This window comes from Acomys minous, assembly GCF_964271855.1.
Source record: "Acomys minous genome assembly, chromosome: 6".
Lineage (NCBI taxonomy): Eukaryota > Metazoa > Chordata > Mammalia > Rodentia > Muridae > Acomys > Acomys minous.
Genome location: NC_140487.1, coordinates 8,163,169 through 8,179,027, shown reverse-complemented (window position 1 = coordinate 8,179,027; position 15,859 = coordinate 8,163,169).

Sequence of the window (15,859 nt, the reverse complement as noted above, 5' to 3'; positions counted from 1 at the left end):
AATAAACAGAACAAGCAAATTGCAGACACATACATGAGCAAGCATTAGAAAAAATGATTAGTTTGTATATTTGCTGATTTTTTTTCAGAATTTATTTAAAAATATATGGAGTTATTCAGTTTAATATCATCAGCTAGTGCTCTGCTGGTTCTGCTAGTATTGATCACTACTTCTTCTCCCATAGGGATCAATGAACTGAGCTGTAATTAAGCTGAAGACAGTAATAAGATAAAACACTCCTCTTGCTCTGCAGCTTTGCATTAAATTCCAAAATTCAATAATTCAAAAGTGATTCAGTGAGAAAGAGATCCCAGTAGAGAGTCCAACTGAGTTGAAAAAGCCTTTCATGCCCAGCCTAATTCTGCTTACACTTAACACATATGTTGGCTTCACTAAGCACTCAAACACATTGATTAAAAACCTCTTCCATGCTCAGATCCATTCAAATAATTAGAGTGAAAAGATAAATGGATCCCAGTGGCCCTATAGCAGTTTATTGTTCAGCTTCTTTATAGCCATATGGGCCACCAAGTGTGTGATCTAAGGGAAAGGGAGGGCATCGTCCACACAGAGCCTGCTCTGCTTCATTCTAGCTATATGACTTCTGCTTTGTGCCCACTTAGCAGCCAATTAAAATTAATAATATTGTACAAGAGTATTGATTAAAATAATACATATGCACATGTAAATTTTGACCATATGACAAAAATAAACATAATTGAACACCCTCTGAAAAGTTAAATTGAAAACAAGTATTGTCAGATTATTGAGAAGTAGAGTGAGATAAATGTATGATTCATATCAACAGGTACACTGATAATATACTGCCTGTGCTTTAACTACTGGAGCAAGCAAGTCAAAGCTGCTTGTCCATATGTTTAAGCTGTAGGTGGACATGCGTAGGAATATTCCTGTACCTCGGAGAACCAATTCTCTGATGTTCAGGCTGCAAGAACGGCAGCTACACTTCTGGTGCCACTGTGGTACCAGAGGGCAGGCAATAATGTCTCAGTCTGGTCTTCAACATTAGATAAGTTTTCAAAAGCCACTCTGTATAAGCCCATCCTGGAGAAGACCACAAAATTTCTTCCATAAATTATTTTTAAACACACTTTCAAGCTATTGACAGTAAGGCACAATTCTCCTGTACAGGCAATTTGACTAAAAGCTGCGCTAATTGAACATGTATTACATTTTCCCTCAAAGTTCTTGAGTTTTTCATTTCTAAAGGCTAATTGTACTTACTTGGTAAATGTGACAGTCAGAGCAGAATGCTAGCACTTTCGCAGAGACATAAAGACAATAGTGGTGGAGGTAACATTTTAAATTTTTTCTACAAATTTGAATTACATCAGTATTGCTTTCTCTCACTAGAAATTTTTTCTTTTAGATTTTGACATGGTCTATTAATCTACCTAGGGGAAAATCCAAAGGATCTCTGTCATCTCTCTACAAAACTAATTAGCTCCTTTGGAACTGGAGATCTCAGAAGTTAAGTATCTTACGGCCTTGGGCAATTTTGTTGGAGATATGTAAGCACATATGTGGTTAAAATGATTTAAAAAGTAGTAAGAGCTAAAATAATTGCCATATGTATAGATTTATTTATCTATAAAGTGACCAAATGGAGAACATGAGAGATGATTCCACTAACACCTCATATTCCCTCTTTTTAATGTCTCTCTTTTTTCTTGTCATAGTTTATAGAAAAGCTATTCCCATTCATAAACAATTTCTTCTTAATATAAAGTGAATGTAGGAATAGATCAGAACTGAAGAACTAGTTCAAGCATCACAAAAGATTCTGCATCCATAATAAGGAATATTCTTTTTGCTACATTTTGAGGCAAGTTCCCACTGTATAGGTTGGAGGAGTTAGAATTCACTATATAGCCCAGATTGGCCTTTAACTCACAGTGATACTTTGGTCTCTGCCTCCTGAGTAATGGGATTAAAGGTCTGTGGCAATACATCTACTCATGCAAACACAGTTCTGTTTTTATTTTGAGAATGGTTATTTTCCTCTTTGCTAAGTTTCCAAACATTATTATTGATAACTTTTTCTATAGTAACTAAATGCATGGTTATTTTACTAAACATGATAATAAATCTAAAATAATATAACTTTTGTTTTTTTCCTAAAGATCTTTGGTCTTATAGAATATGAATAAATTAGCTTTTTCTTCTCTTGATTTATGCCTATATTGGAAATGAAGGCCTTATACTTGTATTCAGAACATGTATTAATTTTATTTTTAACGATGTACAAATGGTATCTTTAAATGTCATCAAATTTAAGAGTACATAATTACACTGAAATTCCAAAAGTTTGTGTCATGGAAGAGTAGCATTTGAGTTTAGAAATTTCTTGCAATGAGAAAGCTTTTCGGCAGCTAAGAGTAATTTAGTGTTGAAACTAGGTGAACTAATGGAGAAATGATGTGGAACAACTGGCTTTCAGTTTGGATTAATCCAGATTTACTTCTATTGTCTAATATTGAAGACCAATATGGTTGCCAGCCTGAACTTAGGCATCTACATGTAACTCTTGTAAGATCAGGGATGATAGCAGAAGGCAAGATTGTAAGGCTCAGGAAGAAATGTTAGAGAAGCTACACCTATGAAGTCTCATCAACATGGCTGACTAAATAAGATCAGAACCAGGATGATACCAATGTACATACTATCATGGAAGGGGAAATATCAGTGGGCCTTAACCTTTGACAAAGGACGGCAAAAACTAACCAAGTGGGAGAGATGGTCTTCTTCAGAGAAGAATACCCACAAACGGTTATCCAATACCACATGGTAAGCTTTGAAATCATATAAATATTAATAATATTATACAGACTAATCAAGTTGTATTTATGTATTTAGTAATATATGTATTTAACAACTAAAATATAAAGAACATGAATTTCAGAGAGAACAGAAGGAAGATAGAGGGCAAGAGTTGGAAGGATGAAACTTAAGCGGAAAATGATATAAGCATATTTTAATTGGAAATACTTGAAAGAATATTTTTTATTTTTATTTAATTAATTTATTCAGATTACAACTCAGTTGTTATCCCATCATTTGTATCCTCCCATTTCTCTCTCACTCCCGCTTTCACCCTATTCCCCTCCCTAGGTCTATGATTGAGGGGGACCTCCTCCCCCACTTTATGGTCATAGGCTATTAAGTCTCATTTTGGTAGCCTGCTTATTCTTTCTTTAAGAGCCATCAGGTCTCCCCACCAAGGAGAGGTCATCAAATATGGGGTACCAGAGTTCATGTCAGAGTTAGTCTCTGCTCTCCACATAACTGTGGAGAATGTCCTGTCCATTGATTGATCAGAGTAGGGGTTCGATGTTTACTCCTTGTATTGTCTTGGTTGGTGCAGTAGTTGAGCAGACGCCCCTGGGCCCTGATGCACTCATTACGATGTTCTTCTTGTATATTTTTGAGAACCTCTGGATACTTGTTTCTCCATCTCCTATATTTCTCTTTCCTAGAGTCCTGGTAGGATGTCCTCACATCAATCTCAATCTCCTGGTAAGTGTGACTATCATGGGACATGCTTTATGGACTAGTGCCCAATGATAAGTGAGTATATACCATGTGAGTCTTTCTGCTTCTGTGATAACTCACTCAATTTCATCATTTCTGTTTCCATCCATTTGTCCACAAATTTAGGATTTCCTTGTTTTTTTTGTTTTTGTTTTTTTTTTTAATAGCTGAGTACTATTCCATAGTGTAAATGTACCAGAGTTTCTTTATCCATTCTTCAACTGAGGGACATTTAGGCTGTTTCCTGGTTCTGCCTATTATGAATAAGGCTATTATGAACATGGATGAGCATATATCCTTGTTGTGTGGTGGATCAATTAAACCCATCTTTGTCACCATGCACAAAACTCAAGTCTAAGTGAATTAAAGACCTCAATATAAAACCAGAGACACTAAGTCAGATAGAAGAAAAAGTGGAGAAGAACATGGAAAACATTGGCACAGGAGACAACTTCCTGAATAGAATACCAACAGCCCAGGCTCTAAGGTCAACAATTAATAAATGGGATCTCATGAGGCTGAGAAGCTTCTGTAAGGCAGGAGACACTGTCAACAGAACAAAGTGACAGCCTACAGACTGGGAAAAGATCTTCACCAACCCTACATTTTACAGTGGTCTAATATCCAAAATATAGAAAGAACTCAAGAACTTAAACACCACCAAACCAAATAACCCAAATGAGAAATGGGGCTCAGAACTAAACAGAGAATTCTCAACAGAGGAATATCAAATGGTTGAGAAACACTTAAAGAAATGCTCAACCTCCTTAGGAAATCAAAACAACTCTGAGATTCCATCAGAATGGCTAAGATCAAAAATTCAAGTGACACCACATGCTGGTGAGGATGTGGAGAAAGGGGAACACTCCTTCATTTCTGGTAGGAATGCAATCTTGTAAACCACTTTGGAAATCTATCTGGTGCTTTCTCAGAAGAATGGGAATAGGGCTTTCTCAAGGTCCAGCTATTCCACTCCTTGGAATATACCCAGAACAAGAATATTAAGAATAAAAGAGAAAGGTGTGCATTATGAGTCAGGTGATCAACATTTCTGGAGTAATTATTCATTGACTATATCTTTGATAGTAAGCAAGGCTTTATATTCCTGTGATCTGAAACATAGTTGTTCCAAAATGCAGGCTGATTTATGTTTGCTTTTTTTTTTTGACAGAATAGTGAAAAACTTATCTGGAAAATGTGAAAGATCTTTTGAATTTTCTAAAGGATTATGTCATCAATGGGAAATATTTTAAAGTATTTTATATTTGTCCATACATATGACAATAATCAGAGAAGAAGAGGATGATTCAAGAAAAAAGAGCATAGAAAAAAATGGAATTAGACTACCTGAAAGGGGCTAGAGGTAGGAAAGTGAATGCAGTTATTGATTAAATAATAATTTAAATAACAAGTATATATCAAAAAATTTAAATATAGTAAAAATAAATTCTAAAAAACTAAAGTTCTTTTAAATTTTTGCTTTTAAATTATGTGTGAATGATTTTCTGAAGATATGTGCATCACCTGTTGCCTGGTGTCGGTGGAGAGAAAAAAGCATCAAATCTCATGGAACTCAAGCTACAGATGGTTTTAAATTACCATGTGGGTGCTGTGCAAAGAACCAAGGTCTTCTGTAAGAGCAGTAGATACTTTTAACTACTGAGCCATTTCTCCAGCCTCAAAGAAGTCATTTTATCAAAGGGAAAATATTGAACACTGGACTGTATTTTATGGTGTGTTGTTACAATTATAACAGACATCAATATAAATTGATGCACAAAAAGGTATTCAACTAATGTTAAAATGATTCGGTGTATCAAGAGTGACATGTGCTTCTGCTCCATACTGGATAGCATCAATATTTTATCAGCATAGCTTTTTTTTATGCTGTAATTTTTTTTACAAGAATACATATTTATTAAGTTACATTCATGGTTTATTAATTCCAATAATGCCTTTGCAACACTTAAAATAAATAAACTAGGTATACAGTTTTTACTAGTACCTTGAGAGTCTAAGATAATTTGGTTATATTTGCCTTTCATCATCCAGCACTTCCAAGATAGCTACCTGATGATTCTATTCACAAAGTTTTTCACTGGTGTGCATATATTTTAAAATTCCCTAGTGTTTGTGCACTCAAGCTAAAGCATGTCATATCCTTCCCAATTGTGCCACTTTTAAGGCTAAATACTTTTTTTTTTACTTTTTGCATATACATTTATATTATTACACATATATACAATAAACTACCTACCCCTTGAGTTGCTTACTGGCCTAGATCATCTGGAAAATACTTTTATTTTTACAAAATAACATTTTATATTTTTTGAAATTATAATGAAATAATTTTCCTTCTTCCCTCTCCCCTTAACCTTTCCCATATACTGTTCATTGTATTCTCTCAAAGACAAGGCCTTATTTATTTTGTTACATACAGACATACATAAATACATAGACACATATAAACACTCATACAAAGACACACATGTCTTTTGCTCAGTGTGTATATTACTTGCATGGATATGATCTCTGTGCAGAACACTTAGTATTGGAAAAGGACTTACAACTAAATACAGTCAACATGAAAAGTGCTGAGTGTAAGCATGTCAAAAAAGGAGTCTACAACCCACAATAGTATTAGAAGAGACTACTAACGCTATAAGAAGAATGAAACTTCATGGATCTCCATATGCAGAATTGGAGAGCTGGTTCTCAAGGTGGAGAATGTGGTTTAATATTCTGTGTAATGTACTGAAAATGAATGGTCAGAGTTTTTTTACTTGCTGCTTTCATTTATATTTTTTTCTCTCTTTCGTTTCTTCCTTTGGATTGGCAATATGTTGTGTTGATTATTCTGTACGCTCTACTATTTAGATATTAATTACTCTTACTCTTTGAATTGTTATCCTAAAAGTAAAATTCACATTCTTGACATTAAAACTTTCTAAAATGTAATGCCACTTTAATAGCTTTATATATGTTGCTGTGATCTTTATCTACATTTATTATCTTTATTTCCTATACTTCCTCAATTTATGCTACTCTTGATATACATTTGTGCTCTTCTTGTGATCTCTCAGCCTTAAATATTAATAGTAGTGGTACAAATCTATTTTCTTTATATTTATCTATATCCTTAACATTATCATCATAAATTCTGCTTTTTTATATATCAAAACTGTCAATTAGTGTTTTTTTAACTTAAGAATTACTGTTTCCATTTCAGTGCATATTAAATGTCATGGTGAACTATTCAGTATTGAATATCTATGAATATATTATTTATAATATTTTAAATAATAGTGTTGAAGGTACTTAAATAAAGCCTATAGTTACTTTCTTTCATCTTAAAATGTGACATTTTTATAGCTTATTTCATCAGTGTTTGGTATTATTGCTTCTGAAGGTAATTGTTTTCTTTGTCTCATTTTGAGCTCATTTTCTCTTAGGTTATCAGCAGTTTATTCTGAAGAGATGCATATGTGGGGAACCAGTGTTGGTGTAAAGTCAGAACTAGTGCTTGCAAAGATTGGAGATCAAGTCTCGTTTGTTAAAAATGTGTGGATATTTCTGTAAATAAGTTTATTTTCTCTTCTGTTTCTCATACATTCAGAATCCAATAGCAAAATATCATGATCTTCCTATAATCTTTCTCAATTTTTCTTTCTTTTAGGTCATATGTTTGCATATTCCATAAATAAAGCGTTGATCTAACTTACTGTAGGGTTTACTCTCAACATCCTATGCTATTAAAAGTCTACCTTATGGTGTCCTTTATTGATTTTCCATACTTGCAACATTTACAAATTTTGTCACTTAAATTTATAATTCTCTTTTTCCTTTTTTTTTCATTTTTTATTTATTATAATTTATTCACACTACATACCAATTATTATCCCCTCTCTCATATCTTCCATTCTCATCCTTTCTCCTTCTCCCATCCTATTCCCCTCCCCTAGACTACTGACAGGAAAGCCTTCCTCCCCTACTGGCTGACCACAGCCTATCAGGCCTCATCCAGATAGCTTGTATACAGCTTCCTCTGTGTGGCCCAGGGCTTCCCTGCCAAGGAGCAGTAATCAAATCTCAGGCACAAGATTCCATGTCAGAGGCAGTCTCTGCTCCCCACACCCCACCATGCAGAGTGAGCTGTCCTTTGGCTGTATCTGAACAGAGAGTCTAGGTTCTTTGCCTTCATTGTCCTTGGTTGGTGTTTCAGTCTATATAGGCCTTGATGGTCTCCCTGAGGGGCTCCTGAATCCTTCAGGTCGTTCCGTCTCCCCAATCTTCCATACACCTCTCAGCATTATGTCCTGAGTCCAGCTGCAAGTCCTAGCATCTGCCTCAATGCCCTGCTAGGTGGAGTCTCTCAGAGGACATCTATGTTGGGATAATATCCACTTTAAGTGAGTATATACCTATCTGTCTTTCTGGGTCTGAGTTACCTCACTCAAGGTGATCATTTCTTGTTCTATCCATTTGCCTGCAAATCTCAAGATTTCCTGATTTTTGATACCTGAGTGGTACTCCATTGTGTAAATGCACAACAGTTTCTTCATCCATTCTTCAGTTAAGGGGCATCTGGATTGTTTCTAGATTCTAGCAATTACGAATAGTGATTCTATGACCACTGTTGAAGAAATGCATGATTGTATGATTATATATTTGCATGAAGGAGCATCTTTCAGGTATATGTCCAGGAGTTGTATAACTGGGATTCCTGTAACAATATTCACAGTTTTCTGAAAAAGTGCCAGATTGATTTCCAAAGTAGTTGTACAAGTTTGCACTCCCACCAGCAGTGGAAGAGTGTTCCCCTTTCTCCACACTCTCACCAGCATGTGCTGTCACTTGAGTTTTTTACCTTTGCCATTTTGATAAGTGTAAAATGAAATTGCAGAGTTGTTTTGAACTGCATTTCCCTGATAAGTATGGATGTTGAACACTTCTTTAAGTGTTTCTAAGATATTCATCTGTTGAAAATTCTCTGTTTAGCTCTGTACCTCATTTTTTAATTGAGTTATTTGTTTTGGGGTTGTTTGATTTCCTGAGTTCTTTGTATATTTTAGATGTTAGCCCTGGTGGGATGTAGGGTTAGTGAAGATATTTTCCCACTCTGCAGGCTGTCTTTCTGTTTTATTGACAGTGCCTTTAGCTTTACAGAAGCTTTTCAGTTTCATGAAGTCCTATTTATTAATTGTTGACCTTAGATCCTGAACTATTGCTGTTCTGTTCAGGAAGCTGGCTCCCATGCCAATGAGTTCAAGCATCTTCCTCAATTTTTCTTCTAACGGATTTAATGTGTCTAGTGTTGAGAGCTTTAATCCACTTGGATGTTAGTTTTGTGCAGCATGATAAATATGGTTCTCCTTGTATTTTTCTACATGTAGACATCCAGTTAGACCAGCACCATTTGTTGAATATGCTATTTTTCTTCCATTGTGTGTTTTTCGCATCTTTGTCAAAAATCAAGTGTCCATAGGTATATGGGTTTATTACTGGGTCTTCTACTCAATTTCATTGATCAACCAGCCTGTTTCTATGCCAGTACCATGGCATTTTTATTACTACTGTTGCTCTAACGTACAGCTTGATATCGGGGATAGACATTCCTCCAGAAGGTCTTTTATTTTACTGGATTGCTTTCACTAGTCTTGGTTTTTTACTTTTCCATATGAAGTTGAGAATTGATCTTTCAAGGTCTGTAAAGAATTGTTAGGTACTTTGATAGGGATTGCACTGAATCTGGAGATTGCTTTTGATAAGATAGCCATTTTGACTGTTGAGTCTCACAATCCATGTGAATGGGAGCTCTTTCCATCTTGTGATATCATCTTTAGTTTCTTTAGAGACTTGAAGTTTTTTTTTTCATGGGTCTTTTATTGACTTGTTTTGAGTTACACCGAGGCACTTTATATTTCTGTGGGTATTGTTAATGGTGTAGCTTTTCTAATTTCTTTCTCAGCCTGTTTGTTATTTGTATACAGAAGGGCTACTGATATTTTGTATAACTAATCTTGTATCTGACCACTTTGCTGAAGGTGTTTATCAGTTGTAGGAGTTCTTTGGTAGAATTTTTGGGACCACTTATCTATACTATCATATCATCTGTGAATAGCAATACTTTATCTTCTTCCTGCCTGATGTGGATCTCATTGATCTCCTTTTGTTGTCTTATTGCTCTAGCTAAAACTTCAAGTACTTCCTAAATTCTCTTCTTACCAAAGTACTACAAAACATTTAAAGAGTTTGCTCTGGATATTCTGATGACATGTTCATTTTCTTTCTGCTTCACAACCATCTCATAATTTTACACTGAGGTCATAGTCATAGTGTGGAGGAATCCCTTAAGTGGGTGTAGCATATTCCAGTAAAGAACTGTTTGGCCAATCTACTGGACAGAAGGACAGGAAGTAGAAGGGAGGGGCTTCTGGGGAGGAAGCAAGAGGAGGATGGCTGATCAGGTAGGGGTGAGGGTGGGAAGAGACTGAGGGAAGAGAATCCACCCAGAAGTCATCAGACTGGCAAGGTGTTTGTTTATATGTGAGATTTAAGAATGGTAGGATTAGAGTGATTAGAGTAGCTCAGATTCTGCCCAGCATAGTGCTTGCAGATTAAAAATAAACCAAAGTCTCTGTGTCTGTCCTTTGGGAACTAGCTGGTTAAAGAAAACTACTGACTTAATAATTTACTATGTTGACTAATGTAGGAAAAATAAAAGGTACATCAACATCACAGTGAGCGGCTCAACCAGAAAATATACCCAGGACATTCTTCCACCAGAGGGGTTTTTGCAATCCTCTAATAAGCAAGGAGAATTGTTGCCAATTTGTCATTTACTTTTCTTCTGAATGATCTTGAGTTGGGGTTGCTGGAAATTTTAGATTTTTACATTATCCAATTCTTCATCCCTATTCTGAATCATTTAATACACGATTTCAATTAAGATCCTTAACTATTTTCTGGATGTTTATTGATACATCCTGAAATCCAATTTCATTCTCCCATTTATTGAAAGCATAAAAGAGCTTTCCTTTTCCAGACCCTTGTTAGCCTCTTTTTCCACAGAGCTCAAATACCTAGCATGTTTCTCCTAGAATTAGTTAATGTTCCTTTACATCTTTCCTTCTTGGTATTCTTAGCCTGTTTTCCACTGTTAATATGTAATACTATAGAATGCCAAGTTATGAAAGAAAAAATGTTATTTTTCTCCTCACTCACCTACATTGAAGGTCAGACATGATAATGGCTGTGATCTTTCCAGACAGACCATATCATGGTTGGAAAGAGAATGACCTAGTTAATTGCTTTAATGGAAAAAACTCCATTAAGCTCATCAGTCCTTCAGTTGCATGACTGTATTAAGTGACTCATGAAGACAGACCCTAGTCACATCCACCTTTTATTTTTCTGAATGGGTTACAGTTCAGGGTGAGTTTCAGAAGACACATACTGAGGTAATGATTCTGCCACATCTTGTGTTTATTTGTGGGCATCAAATTTCCATTTTCATTTATCTAGCCCTGGAAGGTTTCCAGGAGTAGTTTCTCCTTATCAGGAGCCTTTAACATTGGCCTTCTGAATTTATATACACCAAGAAGTGGAAAATTCCCTCAAAGATATGTTGGATTCTTCTTATCCTCCCACATGCCTTTTTTTACACTATCAAATATTCTTTTTAACATTATATTTTCATCTGAAGAGAAAGAACACACATTCCTATAAATTACTTTGTTATGACCAGAAATCAAAATTGATATGTTTTACAAGTGGGGAAATAACTTAAATACCCTTTTTATTCAGTTGAATATTGACATCAGCGACTTAGATTATCTGGGACTCAGTTTTACATGAAATTTAGTATGGCAATTTATCATATATGAAAAGACTATTCGAAAAGTTGCCACCATATAGTGGAAGTTGAAGTTGACTTACAAAATGAAATTTTGCATTCATTTTGCATATGCAGCTTTACATACAAGTAAAATTAAAGTCAATTAATTATTTCAATTCCTCTTAATGCATATATGAAAATTATGATGTTAATTTTTCATATCACTATGAGAAGAAAACTAATGAGAATTAAAGTCATCATCTTTTGCATTAAGTCATAAGTCTAGTAATAATGCCAAAAAGCCATCCCAAAATTGATTTTTAAAGTCTATTATTTCAAAATTGGGTCACTCTGACAAAGATCTCTTTGCATCTTCTTATATTAGTAAAAGTAAAGTGTGGATAATAAGCAGTACAATGTGGATGATGGTATCTTTTAAATGTGGTTAGATATGCTTTTTCCCATGTATTTATTTAATCACTTTACAACCTAATAGCAACCTGCTCCCTCCTCCTTTCCCAGCCACACCTTCACAGCTCCCCCATCCCATCCCCCGCCCATTTTTTCAGTTAAGAGGAGGCCCTCCATGGGTAGCAACCCACCCTAGTACATCAAGCTGCAGCAGGACTTTATGCATCCTCTCCCACTGATGTCAGACAAAGCAGCAGACAGAAGGGAGAAAGATGCAAAGACAAGCAAAGAGCCAGAGACTGCCCCTTCTCCCGTTGTTAGGGACCCTACATGATGACCAGATTGCACATATGCTACACATGTATAGGGGCCCAAGTCCAGTTCATGAGTACTCTTTCATGGTGACATAGTCTGTGAGCCTTCACAGACCCAGGTTAGTGTAGTCTGTAGATATTCTTGTGGTGTCCTTGACTCCTCCCAGTCTCTTTAATCATTCCTCCCACTTTTCCACAAGACTCCCTGGGCTCTACCTATTGTTTGGCTGGGGAACCTCTGCATCTGTTTCCATCAGCTGCTGGATGAAGCCTCTCAGAAGACAGCTATGCTAGGCTCCTGTCTACAAGCATAATAGAGTATCATTAATAGTGTCAGGGATTGGCTCTCTCTTGTAGGGTGGGTTGCCAGTTGGGCCAGTCATGGGTTAACTACTCTCTCAATCTCTGCTCCATCTTTATCCCTAAACTTCTTGTATGCCAGACAAATTTTGGGTAGAAGGTTTTATGGGTGGTTTGGTGTGCCCTCCCTCTTGGCTTTCCTGGACTCAATTTTGTAGACCAGGCTGGCCTAAAACTCATAGATATATGCCTGCCTCTGCCTCTGCCTCAAGTTATGGGATTAAAGGCATATGTCACCATGACCAACTTGGTTAAGTTATTTAAATTAATTTTTTTATTCATTTTACATCCTAATTACAGCCCTTTCCTCATCTATTCTGGTCCCCCTCCCCCTTTCTTTCCCTATATGCCTCCCGTACCCCTCAGAAAAGTGAGGCTCCCTACCCAATCAACCCACCCATCCCAGCATCTCAAGTTACATTAGGACTGAGTGCATCCTCTACCCCTGTGGCCTGGCAAGGCAGCCCCACCAGAGGGAAGTGATTGTAAAGCATACAACAGAGTCATGTGAGAGACAGCTCCCACTCCCCTTACTAGGGGAACCACAGCTTGTTCTAAGACCAAGCTGTAGTGGGCCTAGGTCTAGTCCATGCATGGTCCTAGATTGGCTCTCTGATGTATTAAAATCAAAGAAATCATGCAATTGCAGAATGGATGGAGCTAGAAAATATCATCCCAAGTAAGGTAACCCTCCTCTCAGAGCTCAGGGAACCCTATGGAATAGGAGGCAGTAAGAGTGCAAGAGCCAGAGGGGATGGAAGATATGAAGGAACAAGGCCTTCTAAATCAACAGTATTGACACACATGTACTTGTGATTTGACAGTGGTGATAGAGGATGCCCAAAGCCTGAAAGGGCCGGCACCAGAGTTTGCAGCCTAGAGCTAAAAGCAGAAGTGGACACATGCCTCCATTCCTATTGCAGAAGTACTCTCCAATAGATAACCACTTGTAAATTAATACGTAGTTTTCTCCTAAAAAAATCTCACTGGAGAAACAAACTACTCTTAAGATAGGCTGTATGCCCACCAGCAGAAAATGCATCCAGTGGCATCTTTGAAACTTTCTTGTCTCAATATGTGTCAGGACTTTAATTTTTTATTTTTTGTTTTTATACTAATTTATTAATTTTATTTGTAAATTCTTTTCTCCCTTTTCACCCTGTGCCTACACATAGTACACATATTATGGCTTCCACATTAGTGGTCTTATGTGATTCATGAGTGTGTGGATGAGTCAGTCTCTGCATTTATATCTGTTTCTTGTGCTATTTCTTGAGCTATTTTTACTTCTGTTTGTGGAAGGGAATAGTTTGTTCTGTCCAATGTGTTAGGTTTTGTTCTATCTTATTGTTTTGTTTTATTTTATTTTGTTATTCTCACTTTGAAGCCTATTTATTTTCTAATGAGAAACAGAAAAGCATTAATACAGGTGGGAGGAAAGATGGCAAGGAATTGGGAAGAGTACAATGAAGGAAAGCCATAAACAGAATGCATTATATGAGATAAAAATATTTTCAATGAAAAGGAAAAAATTAAATTTAAAATATGAAAAGTCTCTTCTGTTCTGGAATAAGCTTTCAATTCATTTAAAAAATATCCTGAGGAATAACATCATTTAGTCAATTCAAACTTAAGTTAAAATTTTAAAAATATTCTACTTCCATTACATGTATATTCTGTTTCAATATGTTTATTTAAATGTTTATCAAACAATGTCATTTACTACACAAAAATAAAACATTGAGAGTAAATATATCTCTCTCTACTACTGAAGAACTACCTATTGTATAATAAAATCAACTGTTAAATAGTGAGTTACAGAATTATAAATCTCATAAAATATAAAAGAATAAGATTATGGTGTCTCATTGAGTGTAAATATTTTTTAATAAAAATAAAACAACATAAAAATCATAGCAATTTGGCCACGTTTGGTGATGTGTGCTTCTAAACCCAACATTAGAAAGGTAGAGTTAAGGGGATAGGGAGGCCAACACCATCCTGGAACAGTTGTTTTGATTTCCTCAGATGAAGGGATGAGAAGAAAGCCATAGCCAAGCCTTACAAATACATGGCTTGGGCTAATCTGTTTCTAGGCCTAGGCCTGGAAATGTCTAGCCTCTATACAATTTGATATTCTGGAAGCCTGGACCTTAAAGGCTTTAGTTTCCAGACTCATCTGCTAAGGTAGTCCTAGAATGTTTTCAGCCTCTGGGACTTACTGCTGAATAAGCTTGCTCTTTCTAGTCCTTTCTGAATGCTGGCAGTCTGGTTTGACTCAGCTGTTTTAGTTCAGAACTCCTCTCCAAGCTGACTGACTTAATCTGGTTGTCCCCACTTTTCATGAATTGCTCCACTCAGCAAAGTTGCCTCTGAATCCTCAGACTGTGTGGTATGAATTCAGCTGAACTGCAGCAGCCTGTACTGTATTCCCACATGCTCCTGTGTTGCCTCCACAAACTGTTGTGTATTCCTGTGTTCCTGTATTGTACTTTCCTATGCTGCACTGTACTTAAGTAGGCTCTCTTTCCTCTCTGTTCTCCTGAGCCTTGGGTGTGTTCTATTTCAGACTCATGCTGTTAAATTTCTCCCTGATTCATCACTTTGGCTGCCTCTCGATTAACCATCACTGTTTGGGATGAAAGGTTTGTATGAAAGAGGTATATTCTATGTTTAGGATTAAAGGTTTGTCTGTCTCTAGTCCAGCTGAATCACCCAGACCTAGGTCTTTAATCCATGTTGCTGGATTAAAATTCCTCTATAACATCCTTAGCTATATTTACTTGGCAGGTTTGCAAACAAATTAGTAATTATAGTGTCCAGTAATGAACCCCAGCCAAATCTCAATTACGTTATCTGTTTGGCTGGCTACAACAAATGTTGAATTCATTCACTGAATATCCAAATACTTGTTTCCCTACTGGGACAGTAACTAGTTTAAGTCTGCCTTCTAAGTAGGGGCAATTTGTACATCTTGACATTATACAGATACCCTGAACAGAATGCTAAGTGGTGTATTAGCACATAAAAATGGGACACATTAATGAATGGCTGCTCTTATTACTTTTCTCTACAACAGAAATATCATAACAATGCAAATGTTGAAACAAAATACAGTAAATCAACATTGTGAACTTATGCCTGCCAGCTTTCATGGCAATGCTATGAATAGTAATTTGTATCTTCTGCTATTGACTAGAATAGAAAGATTAAATACAGTTTTTCCTATTAATTAAAATAATGTAAGTCTTATGAGCTAACACCAACATATTACTCAAAGACGACAAAAGCATGACAACTGCATGAAATTGGATAATTTCTTATTATAAATGTTATTTTCTCTATTATTTTTTAACCTTCTTTTTTTACAAAAATCATTAATTTA